Here is an 18,231-nt window from a genome sequence, read left to right as displayed (position 1 = left end):
AGGCTTCCGTGAGTTCCAAGTCTAATTGAGGAGAGAGAAAAGTGAGAGGGCTCAAAACTGATTACGAGGGGAAAAGTTTTCTTGGAAAAAGTCTAAACAAACTTCTGTATCTGGCTTTATTCATGTTTTCATCAGACAAATAATGATGTTAGTGTTTGTTGCAGATGGAAACAAGTAAAGGGACATGTTTTTAGATCATTCGCATTGTGGAGAGGTGGACTAACTTCCAGTAGATTACTTGGTGAACTGCAATAGCACTGTAGGGGGAAAAAAGCAATTCCCCTCAAAATTTAAATTCTGGGAACCCTGTATGAAATAGTTCAGAAAGGACTCACTTATATTCGCTAGTTGTGAAAACTATGTCTTTAGAGGACTGACTCCCTGCCTCAGGGATGGGGGAGTCCCCTTGTGTTTATACCCAAACCCTGGTTTTCTTTGGAAATGCAGAAAAGCATTAATTCCACAATACTCAGGACCAACACGTATCAACATCTATTAAATTAAAATGGAAGAAAACACAAGCCATAAAGACTTCTCCCAAAATCTATCCACTCTAATGTAACATCCTTAAATTATTCATCACTAACCTATATTGGTGGCTTTAAAATTAATAACTTGGAAAGCAATTTCCAGTAAATTGGAAAGTTATGTTTTTGAGCAAGACTTAGGTGGATTTGTTTCCACTGAGCAGTCTGGGCTATTTAAATGGGAAAGCAGCCATTTGTTTAGAGTTGTATAATGGACTACACTCTCCTCCGTGTTTAGCTCTCTGAAAGTGCAGGACCACTGCAGTCCATACTAATTGACTGCAAGGAACTGGAAGTGACATTTATATAGCGCTTTACGTTTTCATGCACATTCTTCTCATAAGAATCTGTGAGATAGGAAAGCGGTTATTGTTATCCCATTGTTTAAAGATGATAAAAATCACTACATACTAAGGTATTTACATGTGTGAAGGACTTAAAAAACATTAATATTTAAACCTCACAACAACTTTTGAGAGTAATTATTATTGCCTCCAATTTGTAGGAAAAGAAACTAAGGCTCAGGGAGGTTTAGTATCTTGCCACAGTTAATGACAGAGCAAGAGTCTAAATATTACAAGGTCCAGGCATGAGTATATAAGTGCCCCAAACTAAGAGTAATGTCCATTAGTTGGTAAATAGATGAACAAATTGTGTCATACCCATGCAACGGAATATTACTCAACAATAAAAAGTAATACTTTATTGATACAATGATATCATGAATCTGAAATACATTAAGATACCTTTAAAAATTTATCCTCAAAAGACTGTATGATCCAATTTATATGAAATTTTAGAAAAGGCATAACTCTCATAACAGAAAGAAGGTCAGTGATTGCCAAGAGCCAGGGAGTATGTTGACAAAGGACTCAACTGTGAAGGAGCATGAGGAAACTTATTGGGATAGTGGAAATTATAATTTTGGTTATGATTACACTACTGAATACATATTTTCAAGATGCATCTAATTGTGCAGAAAATTAGTGAATTTTATTATGAAAATTACACTTCTATAAAGCTGATTTTTAAAAAAATCATAAGTACCCCAGAATAGAAGAAATCCTGCAAATGCTCCTTTTCTGGCTTCTCACTTGTACATTATTGCAGCGTAGTGGTCTGCAGTAAGGCTTCCTAGGTATAAATCCTGGTCTACCAGATGGTAACTGGCTGCCTTTAGACAAATGGCTTACTAAGTTTTTTTCATATACAAACTGGAGATAATAATTGTACCCAATCTATGGGATCTTAGCAAAGATTCAGTAGAATGCTTAGCGTAGTACCTGAGTCAAAGAATGTACTCCAAACATCAGTTATTAGTTTTCATCCCTACAATAATGAGACCACAAGGCATATACAGTTTCTGCATTTCTCATACAAATCCTACAGCCATTCTAATTTTAAGAATGTACCCATCTCGTTTATTTTATTTCTTCAGTCTTTTGTGTTTATATGTAAATATTAATTATGGCTTATCTGCTGCTTATAGATTTAAAGATAAATTTAGTCAATGATGAGCAGAACTTTTTTTAAATTTTAGCTTTAAAAAATTTAATTTTATGAAATGCCAACTGACATGTATTTTAAAATTCTTTTACTCAGTTTCTTTTTTCTCTTTCACCATGTGGAGTATGTTTGTTGATTACAAATATTAATTTAAGCACTCTGCTAAGCAGATGTCCTCAAACTACGGCCCGCTGGGTGCCGCTGCCTGTCCTGCTTAGCAGACGACTCGTCCCGGGCCCGCAGTGCGCATAGGAATTTGTTCATAGTTTTTTTTTTAAACTATAGTCCGGCCCTTCAACGGTCTGAGGGACAGTGAACTGGGCCCCTGTTTAAAAAGTCTGAGGACCCCTGCTGCTAAGGGATGGAAGGAAAGCTTCAAGTCAGACTATGTACTTCACCTGAGTGGTTACGTAGACAGCAGTCATAACCACTGCTGTGTGTGAGTCTTTAACCACTCCAGTGGAAAGTATGCTTATAAACTGAGAGGGCAGGATCACAACATGCAGTTTGAAATGGAATAACTGCAAGATAGTTTCAGGATTATAAGACTTTTCTGTCTAAAAGAAGTTAATAAAAAGAGTATTATGGTAAGTCCCTTATGATTTTGAACAAACCACTTTAAAATATGCTTTAGCATGAACTGATAGGAAAAAAAAATGAATAGAGGGATATCAGGATTGCTGAGGCTCAGAGCCCAGAACAACAGCCCAAGGCAGTGATGAAAGTATGGCTGTTCCTGCAACCAGTTCAGAAAGAATTGATCTGGGTTGATTTATTGAGCAGGGTGATTTGCTTCCCTGGGTTGTTGTCCCAATGGATTTGAAGAACGAAGCCACGGACAAACGGTGAGAGGTGAAAAGTACAGAAACTTTAATGAAAGCAGACACTGCCTCTAAAACCTGATTCTGAATTCTAAGCCTCAGACTCTGTCCCTCCTGGACGGACAGAGGGCCCCTGGGAAGGGTGACTGCTGCCCTTTGTCTTGAGGCATTAAATAGGCTGCGGTTCTTTGGCTGAACCTGACCCCTTCTTATGGGTCATTCTGCTGCAGAGAATTAGTTTTCAGAGCTCACAGCCCACGTGGTGTCCCCACCTTCCCTCCCCCTTACCTTGTTGATTGGAGTCACTGTTGATGTATCTTCTGGCTCTCCCAGTTGTGCTGGCAGAGAAAGCCTATCTTATGGCCTCCCAGCTACTCAGGTCAGGGCTGCTTTTTCAGCCTTGGGCAAACTACGGCCCGCGGGCCGGATCCGGCTGTTCTATCCGGTTCTCTTGCTCTCCCCTCTGCTCCTTTACTTTGAATTTATATTAGTTCACACAAACACTCCATCCATGCTTTTGTTCCGGCCCTCTGGTCCAGTTTAAGAACCCATTGTGGCCCTTGAGTCAAAAAGTTTGCCCACCCCTGGTAGCTTATGGTCACTTTCATTGCTCAGACCACAGATACCCCTGTCTGTCCTCGGTTTATGGCTGTCTTAATTGCACAGGCCAGATATATTTCTGTTTGCCTGTGGCATTTCTCTATCTTCTGTACAAGTAAGATAAACACCCTGGTGTCTTCAAGTCTCATTCCTTCCCATGGACCATTTTCATTCCTAAAACTCCCTAATCCTGCCTACTTTACTCCTAAAACTCCTTTCAGAATTAGCTCACAGATAAAACAGGAAGAGACTTCGTTTATCAGTGATTTCAATATGCTTACCAGCAGTAGCTAAGATTAGAGCTGGAGACTATGAAAGTAAAACCCACAGAAATATCCCAGGGCTACTGTTGCTGTTGTTTTGGTCTTGGTTTTGGCATTATTTGAGAAGTAGTGGACAGTCTGATTCTAAATTTCAGGTGGAAAATAAGCAGCAAGAATATTCAGGGAAATTCTGATAATAAATGCACGTGGACACTGGTCTTTTCACTATATGCCAGTAGATACTGACACAGCAGTTCTGGGGTGTGCACAGACACTAGGATCAGTGTCACAGAATGGAATTTCTGACTAAACTGTAAAGGGATAAGGAAAACAGGGATGCTGTCCCAAACTATATTCAATTTTGAACTTCCTTAATGTAACTTATGAATTTAGCATATGGTGAGATGGCAACTTAAAGTAGTAAAAAAGGGATGACTTATTCAATTAATGGTTTGGGGCAAATGGATAGTGATTGAGGACAGAAATTATCGAATTCTATCTCACAATACATCAAAATATATTCCAGGTGAATCAAAGGTTTAAAAGTAAAATTGAAACTGCAAAAGTACTAGAGGAAACTATTTGAGAATGTTTAAGTAAATCATATTGAAAAAGGCCTTCTATGTTTGACACAATCTAGAAGAAATAAAGTATGAATAAAAATGATGAATTCAACTTACTAAAAAAGGTTTGTTTTTTAATTCTGTTAGGCCAAAATTTATAAGCAAGGCCAAAACACCACAAACCAGAGAAAAATATTTGCATTTCCTATCACAGACAAAGGGCTAATTTCTCTACAATAAAAAGAACTTCTAAGAATAAGAAATAAACAATCCTATAGAAAAATAGATTAAAAATATAAATAGAAAAAGAATCAAACATTATTTAAAGTTAGTGGAAAAAATGTTCTAATCACTCAAAAGAAATGCAAATTAAAATTACATCAAGAATTCATTTTCTATCAGATTAGCAAAGCTAATCTATACTAATAATAGAGGAATATGCAAATTGTCTGGGGCATCATCACAGTAACAATAACAACCAAACAGCAGGCTGTGTGGGGCGACCAGGCCGGCAAGGGGGTTAGTGAGGGATGACCAAATGACTGAATAGCAGGCTGTGTGGGGTGACCAGGCTGGTGTGGGAAGGGCAGTTAGGGGTGACCAGGCCTGCAGGGGAGGGCAGTTAGGGGAAAACAGGCTGGCAGGGGAGCAGTTAGGCATCAATCAGGCTGGCATGGGAGTGGTTAGGGGGTGATCAGGCTGGCAGGCTGAAGCTGTTAGGGGCAATCAGGAAGGCAGGCAGGCAAGCAGTTGGGAGCCAGCAGTCCTGGATTGTGAGAGGGATGTCTGACTACCGGTTTAGGCCCAATCCTACCTGGGCCTAAACCAGCAGTTGGACATCCCTTGAGGGGTCCCAGATTGGAGAGGGTGCAGGCTGAGCTGAGGGACACACACCCCCATGCACGAATTTCGTGCACCGGGCCTCTAGTAGAAGATAAATAAATCCCAACAAAGATGGCCGCGGCCACAGAGCTGGAGCCAGCGGGAGGCTTGGGTTGCCCCCAGTGATGGAGGAAGCCAAGCTTCACTCCACCTTGGTCTGCCCTGGCCTCCACTCTAGACTACAAAGTTTCAATTATAGAAGATAAATAAATACCAGATACTTGCTTCCAGCCTATGCTTGGGTCACCAGGGGCCATGGCCAGCCTGAAAACCACCACAGGCCCCTCACCCAGGCCACCCCATGCCCCAAGGGAACCCAAACCCTGATCCGGGACATCCTTCAGGGCAAACCAGCCAGCCCCCACCCGTGCACCAGGCCTCTATCCTATCCTATCTAATAAAAGAGTAATATGCAAATTGACTGTCACTCCAACACACATGATGGCTGCCCCTGTGTGTTCAAAGATTGCTGCCCCCATGTGGACACAAGATGGCTGGCACAAGATGGCCAGCAGGGGAGGGCAGTTAGGAAGAACCAGGCCTGCAAGGGAGGCCAATTGTGGGCGATCAGGCCAGCAGGGGAGGGCAGTTGGGGAGGACCAGGCCTGCAGGGGAAAGCAGTTGTGGTGGGGGGGGGGCGACCAGACCAGCAGGGGAGGGCAGTTAGGGGCAATGAGGCTGGCAGGGGTGGGCAGTTAGGGGTTACTGGGTCAGCAGGGGAGGGCAGTTGGGGGGGACCAGGACTGCAGGGGAGGGCAGTTAGGGGCAAACAGGCTGGCAGGGGAGCAGTTAGGCATCAATCAGGCTGGCAGGGAGTGGTTAGGGGGTGATCAGGCTGGCAGGCAGAAGTGGTTAGGGGCAATCAGGAAGGCAGGCAGGCAAGCAGTTGGGAGCCAGCAGTCCTGGATTGTGAGAGAGATGTCCGACTGCCTGTTTAGGGGCAATCAGGAAGGCAGGCAGGCAAGCAGTTGGGAGCCAGCAGTCCTGGATTGTGAGAGGGATGTCCGACTGCCTGTTTAGGCCCGATGCACGAAGATTCATGCAAGAATGGGCCTTCCTTCCCCTGGTTGCCAGCACCGCCTTTGCTCCGACCAGAGCCGCCTTTTTGCTCCGGCCCGGAGCCACCTTTCCGCCTTCCCATGCTCCCAGAGGCCTGGAGCGGCTGGGGCGGTGTGGAACACCTGCATTGTTGCCATGGCACAAGCATCCCGCCCCACCCCCAGCCGCTCGGTGCCTACCGCCATCTTTGTTGGGTTAATTTGCATACACACTCCTGATTGGCTGGTGGGTGTCATGAAGGTACTGTCAATTTGCATCTTACTCTTTTATTAGTGTAGATATATATGTATACTAGATGCCAGGTGCACGAAATTAGTGCACAGGTGTGGTTCCTAGGCCTGGCCAGTGATCGAAGCATGAGCGTTTGGCGTGGAAGGGCAGGTCCCAGCTAACCTCTGGGCCCTGGGCAGCACCTGGGCCCCCAGGTTCCCGCACACCCCCCTCCACCTGAGTCACAGCACCTGAGTCCCCATGCAGAGATGTGGTGAGCACAGCCAGATGCCGCGGGCCGGGGTGCAGCATGGGCCTCTGGGCTGCCCAGCAGCGCCGCATGGAAGCCAGGCAGGCAGCGTGCTCTCTCCCAGCCAGCCTTGCAGACTGGCTCCTGTGGGAACCCATGGGGAGCCCGACCGGCCTCTGTGGATGGCTGTGGCCCGGCTCACCCGGAAGAGGCCACATGGGTGTGGGGCAGGCTCCTTGCAGGCACATGGCACCTGAGCGCAGGGGCTTCCCAGTCTGTGAGGGTAGCAGGGGGAGTGAGAGCAAGCTTTGCAGATACCCTGCGTTCTCACTGCACCTCCGTCTCCGTCCCCATCACCCCTGCCCCCAGGCAGCCAGTGAGAAGTCGCAGCCCGACACCTGCCATGTTCTGTGATGCCCCCTCATGGTCAGCGCACGTCATAGTGAGTGGTCAAACTCCCAGTTGAGGGGACAATTTGCATATTAGGCTTTTATTATATAGGATACACACACACACACACACACACACACACACACACACACATATATTCCTTTTCTTGTAATATGTTATAAAATATATCTTTTCCAGGCATATGCAAAAAAACTGGTCACTTTGGTTGCTTCTTTAGGAGGGAACTGTGTGGCTGGGAATCAAATGTTGAGCCTTAATTTTTAGTAAAACAATTTAAACCTTTTCTTTTGAACCATATGAATATATTACATTTTAAAATTAATATGTTTCAAAATAATAAAAATTATAACCCATATTGTAAAACTGTTATAAAAATGTGCCAAAAAAATGTTTCCTCATTGCTAACAATAATTTTTAATGCTGAGAAAAGGGTGAATTAGTTTCACTGATTCCAAAGACATTTACTGAACATACTATATATAAGATACTGAAAAATTTTAAAATTTATCAAGATAGATCTGTTCTTTAACATAATTATGTGTTAAACTTGAATGTAAATCTAACTCTGTCTTTCAGAACTAATTAGTAGCAAAAGATACATAATCCTTATTAGGATTAGCAAGCAGCTGATTTTATAAGGCACCATTGCTGGGTGTTTTTTTGCGTGTGTGTTTTGGGTTTTTTTAGCAAAATATCAGTAGGTATCATATGGCAATTTATGACCCTCAGAAAAGATTCAAAATTGTTTTAGGATCCAAAACTGCATTAAGTAGGTAGAGATAAGGGTAGATTACATGTAGAAAGGAAAAATTACACTTGACTTACCTCTGAATTCTTGCAAAACACTTTCTGGTTTTTGTGTGTCTTATTTTAATATTAAAAAGTATGGAGACTAATATAAGGAACATCTATACAGCCTACCACCCAGAATTAACAAATGTCAACATTTGGTCATTGTCCTAATCAATTCAAGGTGCTATAACAGATTGCTATAGACTTGGCATTTTAAACAACAAACGTTTATTTCCACAGTTCTGGAGGGTGGGAAGTCCAAGACCAAGGCACCAGTGTCTGGTAGAGCCGTTTCCATGGCTTGTAAACAGCTACCTGGTCATTGCATCCTCACATGGTAGAGAGCAGAGAGGAAGCAAACTCTCATGTCTCTTCTTATAAGGGCACTAATCCCTTTCATGAGGTCATCATCCTTATGACCTTAGTACCTCACAAAGACCTACCTCCTAATATCATCACATTGAGGATTAGGATTTCAACACATGAATTTGGGGAGGGGGAAGGACACATTGAGTCCATAGCATTGTCATGTTTGATTTACATGTTTAATAACAAAATATTACAGATAAAATTTGGGTCTTCTTCATTCTCCTTTCAGTACCATTTCCTTTCCTTTTTAGAGGTAACCACTCTCCTAAAGTATGGGTGCATCCTTCCAGTCCTTGTTATACTACACATTAGTTTCTATATATATAAAAGCTTATGCGACCATTCAACAATTTGATCGGTCACTATGATGTGCACTGACCACCAGGGGGCAGATGCTCAATGCAGGAGCTGACCCCTGGTGGTCAGTTTGCTCCCACAGAGGGAGTGCCACTCAGCTGATGGGTGCCAGATGCAGGGCTCACAGCTGGCTGCTGCAGTCCAGAGACCGCAGCGGAGCAACAGCGAGCCTACTGAGCGGCGGCAGGTGCAGTGGGGCCAGAAAGAGCAGGAGCAGCAGGCGGCATTGGATGCTGAGGGACTCCACTGGTGCACAAATCCATGCACCGGGCCTCTAGTTCATAAATAAGATATAAAGTTTAAATAGATGCTATTATTGTACACATTTTTCTGCAGCTTGCCTTTTTTCCTCTAACATTACATTTTTGAGATCTATCCATGTTGATACATGTCACTTTTATTATCTAGAAAGAAGTGAAATCATAATTTTAATTTAATTATTTTTCATAAGGAAACCATGTAGAATTGGAATTGGATTATTTGCAAAATGCCCTAAAACATTAAGACCAATTCCTCCAGGTTCCCCAAGGCACTGTAGCAAACTCATAGATGAAGCACAAAAGTTTTATATTTACAGGGAAACAGTGACATTTGTCAGATACCACACAAACTATTATTATTAAGTTGTTTAGACCTGTTAGGTACTTGTTTTGGCCTAGGTCCAAAACAGTTCGGTACTGTACTTCTTTTGTACTTTCATGGGGACGCCATGAAAAAATTGTGGAGACACTGAAGTCATCAGGAACTGAGAACGTTTAGAATCTCTGCATTAAGAACAAGAAACTTATTTACCTGTGTTCTCTGTCAGGTCCCATTACCTGGTGTACAACTAAGGAATTACAGGCAGAGCACCTCAGAGAAACTGACCAGCCTTGCGGACCCAAGTCTACTTCCTTCATAAATATAGTAAGTGATGATATGGAGCATCTAGAAGGAATACTTGAGTGTTCTCATCTTTATTTATCCAATGGCCTAAATGAGTTTCTGAATTGCTTCACATATATGGTTTTCACCAAAAATGCCCCTCAGCCCTGGCCAGGTGGCTCAGTAGGTTGGAGCATCATCCCATACACCAAAAAGTGGCAGGTTTGATTCCCGGTCAGGGCACATACCTAGGTTGTTGGTTCGATCCCAGGTTGGGGCACATGCAGGAAGCAACCAACCGATGTTTCTCTCACATTGACATTTCCCTCTCCCTACTTCTCTCTCTATAAATCAATAAAGACATATCCTCAAGTGAGAATTTAAAAAACAGCCCCTCAGACTATGATAAAACGTAAATGTGCAGTTAACTGTTTATTTGTACAAGAGTTGAGAGTTCAGGGAGGGCTATGGGTATTGAAAGATTATAGCTGAAGAGGGGAAGAATTGGCTCTCGGGCATGTCTTTATTGAATAACAAACAAATCAACCAACTTTTGCTCACAAGCTGTATTTCTGAAGATTTAACCGAGGAGCCACCACTTCCCAGAGACTAGGAACTCAGCTTGAGGCTATGATTGAATACATTACCACATCGCAGCACAGCGGCTAACATCAGGGACCCTGAGTTAGGGATTCTTATGGGGACACTGAGGTTTTCTGCCAGGGAGAAGCTGACTGAGCCGGCAGGAAAGTGACTGGCGCACTCCATCCTGGGCGCGTCTGCACACGTTTCCCTCCCCTCCCAGGGCAGAGGGGCCTCGCTCACTTCAAGACTCTGTTTCACAGAATCTCAGCTTAGTATTTCTGCCACCGTAACATTCCTATTTAAATGTAGTGAGTCCTAGAACAGGAAAAAAAGGACTGTCATTTTAGAAAAGGTCACAAGGATAGGTTATATAAACTTTAAAAGGAAATATGAGAAAGCTTGGGTTTGAGGGGGAAATTGCTAAATTTGAAAAGGAAAAAAAAGCTAGCTTTTAAAAGAAATGGCTTTCGAATTTTAACAAAATTATTTTATGTTGCTAAGAAATCTGAGCTGAGTATATACAACTTTTTCTTCCTGAGTAAGTGATGTCCACCTCCCAGAGGCCCATCCGGGATTATCTAAGGCTGCCACGGCAGGAGCTTGGAGACATTAGTGGATCAGATGTCTTTAGTCTTAATATAGTACCAATTGCATTTTAAACAAATGATTATATAACCTATTTCTACTTTGTAGAGATGGGCACTTCCAAAAAATAACATTAACTATGTTTTCTTTCCATTATAAATGGATTCAAATGTAATTTTATTCCAGGATGTTAATGTCACATTTTATGAGCCATTGCAGAGTAATACATAATTGGGAGTGTTTTGGATGACTGAGACGTGAAAGTAAAGCCAGCCTTGAGGTCATGTGATAGTTCTGCAAAACCTAAAGCCATCTTAAAGGTCAGCATCATTCATTCATAGTCCTGTCTGCCGGGTCCTTCGGTGACTGCAGTGCTCGAATAAGCGCCTATGGCAGATGTTTTTCATTCTCCCCAGAGGTTAGGACTTTAGAGAAATACCTAGCAGAGTCGTATCCATCATCATGTCATCAATGCTAAGGTAAAGCCTGATACTAAATAAGGAACGTGCTTTGACTCCAAAATGGAATAAAAATGTAAGTGAAAATATTTTAAAATTGAACTTTTTCAGATCTTAAATAGGGAATGTAGGCTGGAGACAGTAGGTTTGATTGTGGAAAACCTATGGTGTGCAGTCACTGTGCTGGGTTCATGGGGACTAGAAGGATGTGTCGGACAGCAGTGGGAGATGATGGATTCATAAACGATAGTAATAACAACACGCCAAATCTGGGGAGTGCTCATGGAGGCATTAACAAAACAGTGTAGGAGTTCAGAGAAATGTAATGGCTAGTTTTGATCGGGGCCTTGAAGGACCAGTCCAATCCTTTTGGCAGATTTGGTAAGAAGAAGGTAGAGTAATGTAAGCAGAGAAATTTATGAGGAGGGCACTGTCAGGAAAATGTAATCTGGTATGGTACATAAATGGGGTCATGAGAAATAAGGCTGAAAAGAGAGGTCAGAGTTAATCATGGAGGCGTTCCAACACCATGCTAGAGAATTGGGAACTTATTTGCTAGGCGATAACATGATCATGAGCATCTTTAAAATGGATCAGAGGAAAATCAGAAAATAAAGAACAAATCCAACACACGATACTCCAAATTCATGGTGCAGGAAGCTCTTCTGTTCAGCCAAGAGATGCTTGCCTATTCAGACACATAAAAGAGTATGAAAGCTTTTTGCTGTCATTACCCACTTTTGTAATTTGGAACACTGTTTACTAAGGGGGTTTTGAGAGGATCTAAAGCTTAACAAAATAACGCATGTGAAAGTTTCACAAACAATAAAGTCCTATTTACTTAATTCTTTCTTCTCAAGTGAGAGAGAAGGAGGGTGAGGTTGGAGTGGGGGAAGGGAGATGGAAGAGGGAAACAGGGAAAACAGGAGGAGAAAGAAAGATGGAAACGAAGGAGTGGCAGATTGCAGGAGGCCGAGAGGGTCCACAGGAGAGAGGCCCGGGGTGGGGAATGCACACAGCTGGGAGGAAGCTGCAGAGAATTCCCTCATGTGCGCCCCCTTCCCTATGCCGGCAACTTCCTCTTTTCTTCCTCACTGGCTCCGTCTCTCAAGTTCTGAGCTGGGTATTCTTTTTTTTCTTTTTTTAAAAATATATTTTATTGATTTTTTTACAGAGAAGAAGGGAGAGGGATAGAGAGCCAGAACATCGATGAGAGAGAAACATCGATCAGCTGCCTCCTGCACACTCCCCACTGGGGATGTGCCCGCAACCAAGGTACATTCCCTTGACCGGAATCGAACCCGGGACCCTTGAGTCTGCAGGCCAACGCTCCATCCACTGAGCCAAACCAGTTAGGGCTGAGCTGGGTATTCTTGCTGCTCTCTAAATCCAGGGATAAAGAAACCTAAGTGTTAGAGAAACCAAGATGGCGGCATAGGTAAGCATCTAAACTGCTGCCACGCACAACAATTTCAAAACTACAACTTAAAGACAAAACGGACACCATCCAGAACCACAGGAAAGCTGGCTGAGCGGAAATTCTACAACTAGAAGGAAAGAGGAAAGCTCACGGAGAAGAAGCGGCAAAGAGCTGAGGTACGGAGACACGTGCGCGCAGAGAGGAAGGGCGGCAGAGTGCCTGGCTGGCTTTCTCTGGCAGGAGGGGGAAGGAAGCCCCCGAATGCACTGAACCCCAGTTCCGACTGCACTGAACCTCAGTTCCGGGCGAAACCCTGTGGGCCCAGGCTCATACAGGGGGAGTTTGGACTGTGGGGTGGGGAGAAAGGCACATGGAGACTCAGAAACTCGGAGACTCAGGGGAGCCGTGGCGGCAGGGGTCTGGAGGCGCGAGTGCGCACAAAGACTGACTGCAGAGGTTACCACAGGCTATCCCTAGCAGAAGGGAGTTGGAAGCTCCTGACTGCACTGAACCCCAGTTCCAACTGCACTGAACCGCAGTTCCGGGCGAGCCCCTGGGGACCCACGCTCTTACGGGAGAAATCTGGACTGTAAGGCAGAAACTCAGGAACCGCGGAAGGCAGAGGTCTGGAGACTCGCGAGCAAGGGCAGGGCTGACGGGAAGCCAAGACTGTCTGCTCTGCCCTGAGACTCCACCCCTTCCAAGATGAGCACAGAGGCTTTTGCAATCTGGCAAGGCTAATCCTATAAGGCTGTCTCCAGCACCGAAAATCTTCCAGTGTAGACACAGCTGATCCTCACAGTCAACTGGCCTGCAGGTCAATTCCTCCCAGTGATACCAACAATAATTAAGACTTAACTACAACAAGGCTGTACACACAGTCCACAAAGGGGTGCACCAAGAGTGTCCACCTCAGGTTAACTGGCGAGGCCAACCCACTGGGCCATATAGGAAACCTAGCACACAAAGCTACCCTACCAACTCAGGGAAGCAGTAAAAAATGGGGAGACAAAGAAACAGATCACAAACAAAAGAAATGGAGGAAAACAAATGACTGGATATAGAATTCAAAACCACGGTTATAAGGCTTTTCAAGAATATCCTAGAAAAGGCCGATAAATATAATGAGACCCTCGAAGATATGAAAAAGGACCAACTAGAAATTAAACATACACTGACTGAAATAAAAAATATTATACAGATACCCAAAAGCAGACTAGAGGAATGCTAGAATCAAGTCAAAGATTTGAAATACAAAGAAGCAAAAAACACTCAACTGGAAAAGCAAAAAAAAGAAAAAAGAATCCAAAAAGTTGAAGCTAGTGTAAGAAGCCTCTGGGACAACTTCAAGCGTACCAACATCAGAATTATGGGGGTGCCAGAAGAAGAGAGAGAGCAAGATACTGAAAACCTATTGGAAGAAATAATGACAGAAAACTTCCCCAACCTGGTGAAAGAAATAGACTTACAAGTCCAGGAAGTGCACAGAACCCCAAACAAAAGGAATCCAAAGAGGACCACACCGAGACACATCATAATTAAAATGCCAAGAGCAAAAGACAAAGAGAGAATATTAAAAGCATCAAGAAAAAAACAGTTAGTGACCTACAAGGGAGCACCCATACGATTGTCAGCTGATTTCTCAACAGAAACTATGCAGGCCAGACAGGAGTGGCAAGAAATATTCAAAGTGATGAATAATAGCAAGAACCTACAACCAAGATTACTCTACCCAGCAAAGCTATCATTCAGAGTTGAAGGTCAGATAAAGAGCTTCACAGATAAGAAAAAGCTAAAGGAGTTCATCACCACCAAACCAGGATTATATGAAATGCTGAAAGGTATTCTTTAAGAAGAGGAAGAAGAAAAAAGTAAAGATAAAAATTATGAACAACAAATACATATCTATCAACAAGTGAACCTAAAAATCAAGTGAATTAAAAACCTGAGGAACAGAATAAACTGGTGAATATAATAGAATCAGGGGCATAGAAAGGGAGTGGACTGATAATTCTCAGGGGGAAAGGGGTATGGGGGTTGCAGGAAGAGACTGGACAAAAATCGTATACCTATGGATGAGGCCGGTGTCGGGGGAGGTAAGGGCAAAGGTGGGGGATGGGAACCGGGTGGAGGGGAGCTATGGGGGGAAAAAGGAGAAACAATTTTAATATTCTGAACAATAAAGATTTATTAAATTTAAAAAAAAAAGAAACCTAAGTGTTATATTTAGGTCATGGCTCACATGATGACAAGTCTCTCAGTGGCCTGCTTTTGCAACAGGCTTCTTCATAGGTGTGTAATTTACTGCAAAGACATTTCACTTTTCAAAATGCCTTCATTATCTCCATTGGTCATCAGTCTGCCCTTCCCTTCTTCATATTCCTTTCTCCTCTGTCTTCCCTCTGTCCTTCTTCTATCTCCCTTTGGGCTTCTAGTTATGTAGGACAAACGTTCTTAGTCTCATTTTACAGATCCGATGAGGTAAAATGGCTCTAGGTCTTCCTGAGTAAGTGATATGCATCTCCCAAAAGATCATCTGTGCCCGTTATGATGTCACCTTTGTAGAAACTTGAGGCCATGGGTAGGTCAGATGTCTAGGCGGGAATGAGTGGAAACTATCTGGAGTCTTGATAAAATACCAGTTTCATTTAAAGATCAATGATTATATAACCTACTTCTGCTTTTCTTTGTAGTGAAAGGGTACTAGGTTGAATCAGAAGATCTAAATTTTAATAGTAATAATGATATTAGCCAATAAAAATAGCTATGTTTAGAAGCGTATATGCCAGACACTGTGCTAAACCCCTTACATATATTATTTCCTTTCAACTCCACCACAACTGTATGAGGTCAACACTATTTTCTGATGTGATGTAACTAAGGTTTAGAGGGCTTAAGTAATTTGGCCAAGAGTTTTAGTTTAGGCTCTATATCATTCAAACTATTTACAGACTCTTTGGGTCTCTTATTTCTTCATCCCTAAAATAAAACCGCTAAGGTGATTTGAAAAACAATGAAGATATAGTTTATGCATGGAAGTAAGGGGGTCTGCCACACTAAGTCAGAGGTTGCTAAACTTTTTCTGTAAAAGGTCACATATGAAATAGTCTGGGCTTTGCATGTAGGCTCTGTTGCAACTACTCCAACTCTACCCTCCCAGAGCAAAAGCAGTCTTAGTAAGTACACGGATGAGTATGGATGGGCAGGTCTGTGTTCAAGTCAGACTTTATTATGGACACTGAAATTGTCCATCTGTAATAATAAAAGGGTAATATGCTAATTATCGGATGTCTTCCAGATGTCATTCCATATGTCCTTCCTGATCAAGCCGGGGCCAGAGGGAAGCCAGCCCAGGTCCCAGGTGCCAGAGGGAAGCTGGTGCTGGCAGCCAGGGGAAGAAAGGCCTACTTTTGCATGAATTTTCATGCATCGGGCCTCATAACTAGAGGCCCAGCAGGCACCCAGGACCCGGGTTTCCCTCTCAGCCCCCGCTTCATCCGGAAGGTCATCTGGAAGGATGTCCGGTCTAATTAGCATATTATGCTTTTATTATTATAGATTAATGTGAATTTCATATAGTTTTTATATGGCACAAAAGAGTATTGTTCTTTGTTGTTGTTTTTTTTTCAACTATTTAAAATATAAAAATCATTCTTAGCTTGCAAACCCTACAAAAACAAGAGGGGATGGATTTGGCCTGCAGGCTGTAATTGATGGGAAACTATCACAGATATCAGTGTCCGTAGATTTTCTTAGAAAACAGATGCATGTATCAATTTGGTACATTACTTCTAAACTAGAGGCCCAGTGTACGAAATTCGTGCATGGGGGGCGGGGGCGGGGGGGGGGTCCTCAGCCCGACCTGCACCCTCTCCAATCTGGGAGCCCTTGGGGGATGTCCAACTGCCAGTTTAGGCCTGATCCCTGTGGGCCTGCCTCTTGGGATCAGGCCTAAACTGGCAGTTGAATATCCCTCTCACAATCCGGGACCTCTGGTTCCTAACCGCTCACCTGCCTGCCTGCCCTAACCACTCTGCATGCCTACCTGATCCCCCTAACTGCCCTCCCCTGCTGGCCTGGTTGCCCCTATTAACCTTTTTTTTAATCTTATCCCCTTCACACACAATTGTATTTGACTTCCTTATTGGCTTCTCCCTCTCACACAATTTTTCTCTCTCCTTTATGTAACACTTTTCCCTACTGACTCATTTATAAACTTTTCTTTCCTCCTTATTTCCTACTTCTGTTCCATCATCCTTCTTCCCATCTTCCTCCCACCCTCCCTCCCTGCCCACATTCCTTCTTTCATTTATCTTTACCCCTCCCCTCCCTCCCCTTTTCCTTCCTTCCCACCTTAATTTTTTTCTTCACTTCCTCCCTCGGACCTGCTTTGCTCTCTCCCCCATTTCTTCCTTCTTCCCATTCTCCTTTTAAGCTCTACTGGCTCCCTTTTAAAACTTTTCTTCCCTCCCTCTTTCTCTCTCATCCTACCTTTCCCATACATTCTTCTCTACTTACTTCCACTATTTTAATATCTATTATCTATCTACCTGCCTAATTATTCACTATCATTTATCTTTTTTCTTTTCTGACTCCTACTTTTAAAATCTGCCCCCAATACACAACTATACTTGATTTTCATTATAGCTCCTATAGTTCACTCACACATCCTCTTTCCTTCTTTAACTCTGCTCTCTACTGACTCCTTTATAAAGTTCTTCCCTCCCTCCTTCCCTTCTTAAAGCTTCCGTTCGGGGGGGCATAAACCTCCAGCCCAGGGGTCAGCCCCAGCCAGGTGTTCGCCGACCCCCTTCCCCGGCCTCCCTGCTGCTGTCCTGCTCCCATTCCCTGCCCGGGACGCCCAGCCCAGCGAGGGTGGCCGAGGCCTGCATGGCCTGGGTGCTGCTGCCGCAAAGCCAGAGCGTCTCTGCCCAGAAGGCCTCGTACCGTCCTCCACTCCGTCCCGGACCCATGGGCACCTCCCTGCCAATGGCCGCCACCGCCCTCCTCCTGTGTCTGGGCGGGGCTCCCTGCTCTGCACCGCCTGTGCTCCACCCCTCGCCGGGCGCACCTGCTCCATCCTCCAGGGTCGCCACCCCCTCCCGCGTGCAGCCCAGCATTTCCTTCCCTTTTCCATTCCTGCATCTTTTTCTTGTTCCCGTTCTATATTTCTGTTTCTCCTCTTGGCCTGTCTGCACACAGGCCTGCCTTCCTCTCCCTCTCCCTCTCCTTTCTTATCTGCTCCTATCGTATCTTATCCTACCCCAGGTCTTGCAGCTGCCTGAGCAGAGGGCGGGGACACAGCCTGCTGATCTGGTCGTGACATGATGCTGTAACAGACAATTTGCATATTCCTCTATTATATATATAGATGACCAGGAAGGAAATGTTTTTCATCTATTTTCACCATAGCCACTGACTGGGGAGTGCCTTATACTTTTGGTGCGTGCCATATTAGAAGTTATGCTGAGACATATAAGAATCTTCATGTCTGAGGTCTAGTTGGGGTGGATTTAGTAGAGGCAAAGGCCAAATTAGTCTCAAGGCAAACTGCAGAAAAGAAACGTCCAGGTGAGGCATTGTTGCCAGATTCAGAGATAGTTGTTTTTTAAAAAGCAAAAGAAAAACATTAAACAAGCAGTTAGTAAAATTAGTGAATAGCTCTTGGGTATCGACAATTATGGGCTGGGTTCTCCTCCAGCTAGTTAG

The sequence above is a fragment of the Plecotus auritus genome (genome assembly GCF_963455305.1).
Source record: "Plecotus auritus genome assembly, chromosome: 4".
Classification (NCBI taxonomy): Eukaryota; Metazoa; Chordata; class Mammalia; order Chiroptera; family Vespertilionidae; genus Plecotus; species Plecotus auritus.
This window is presented reverse-complemented; position numbering follows the sequence as displayed.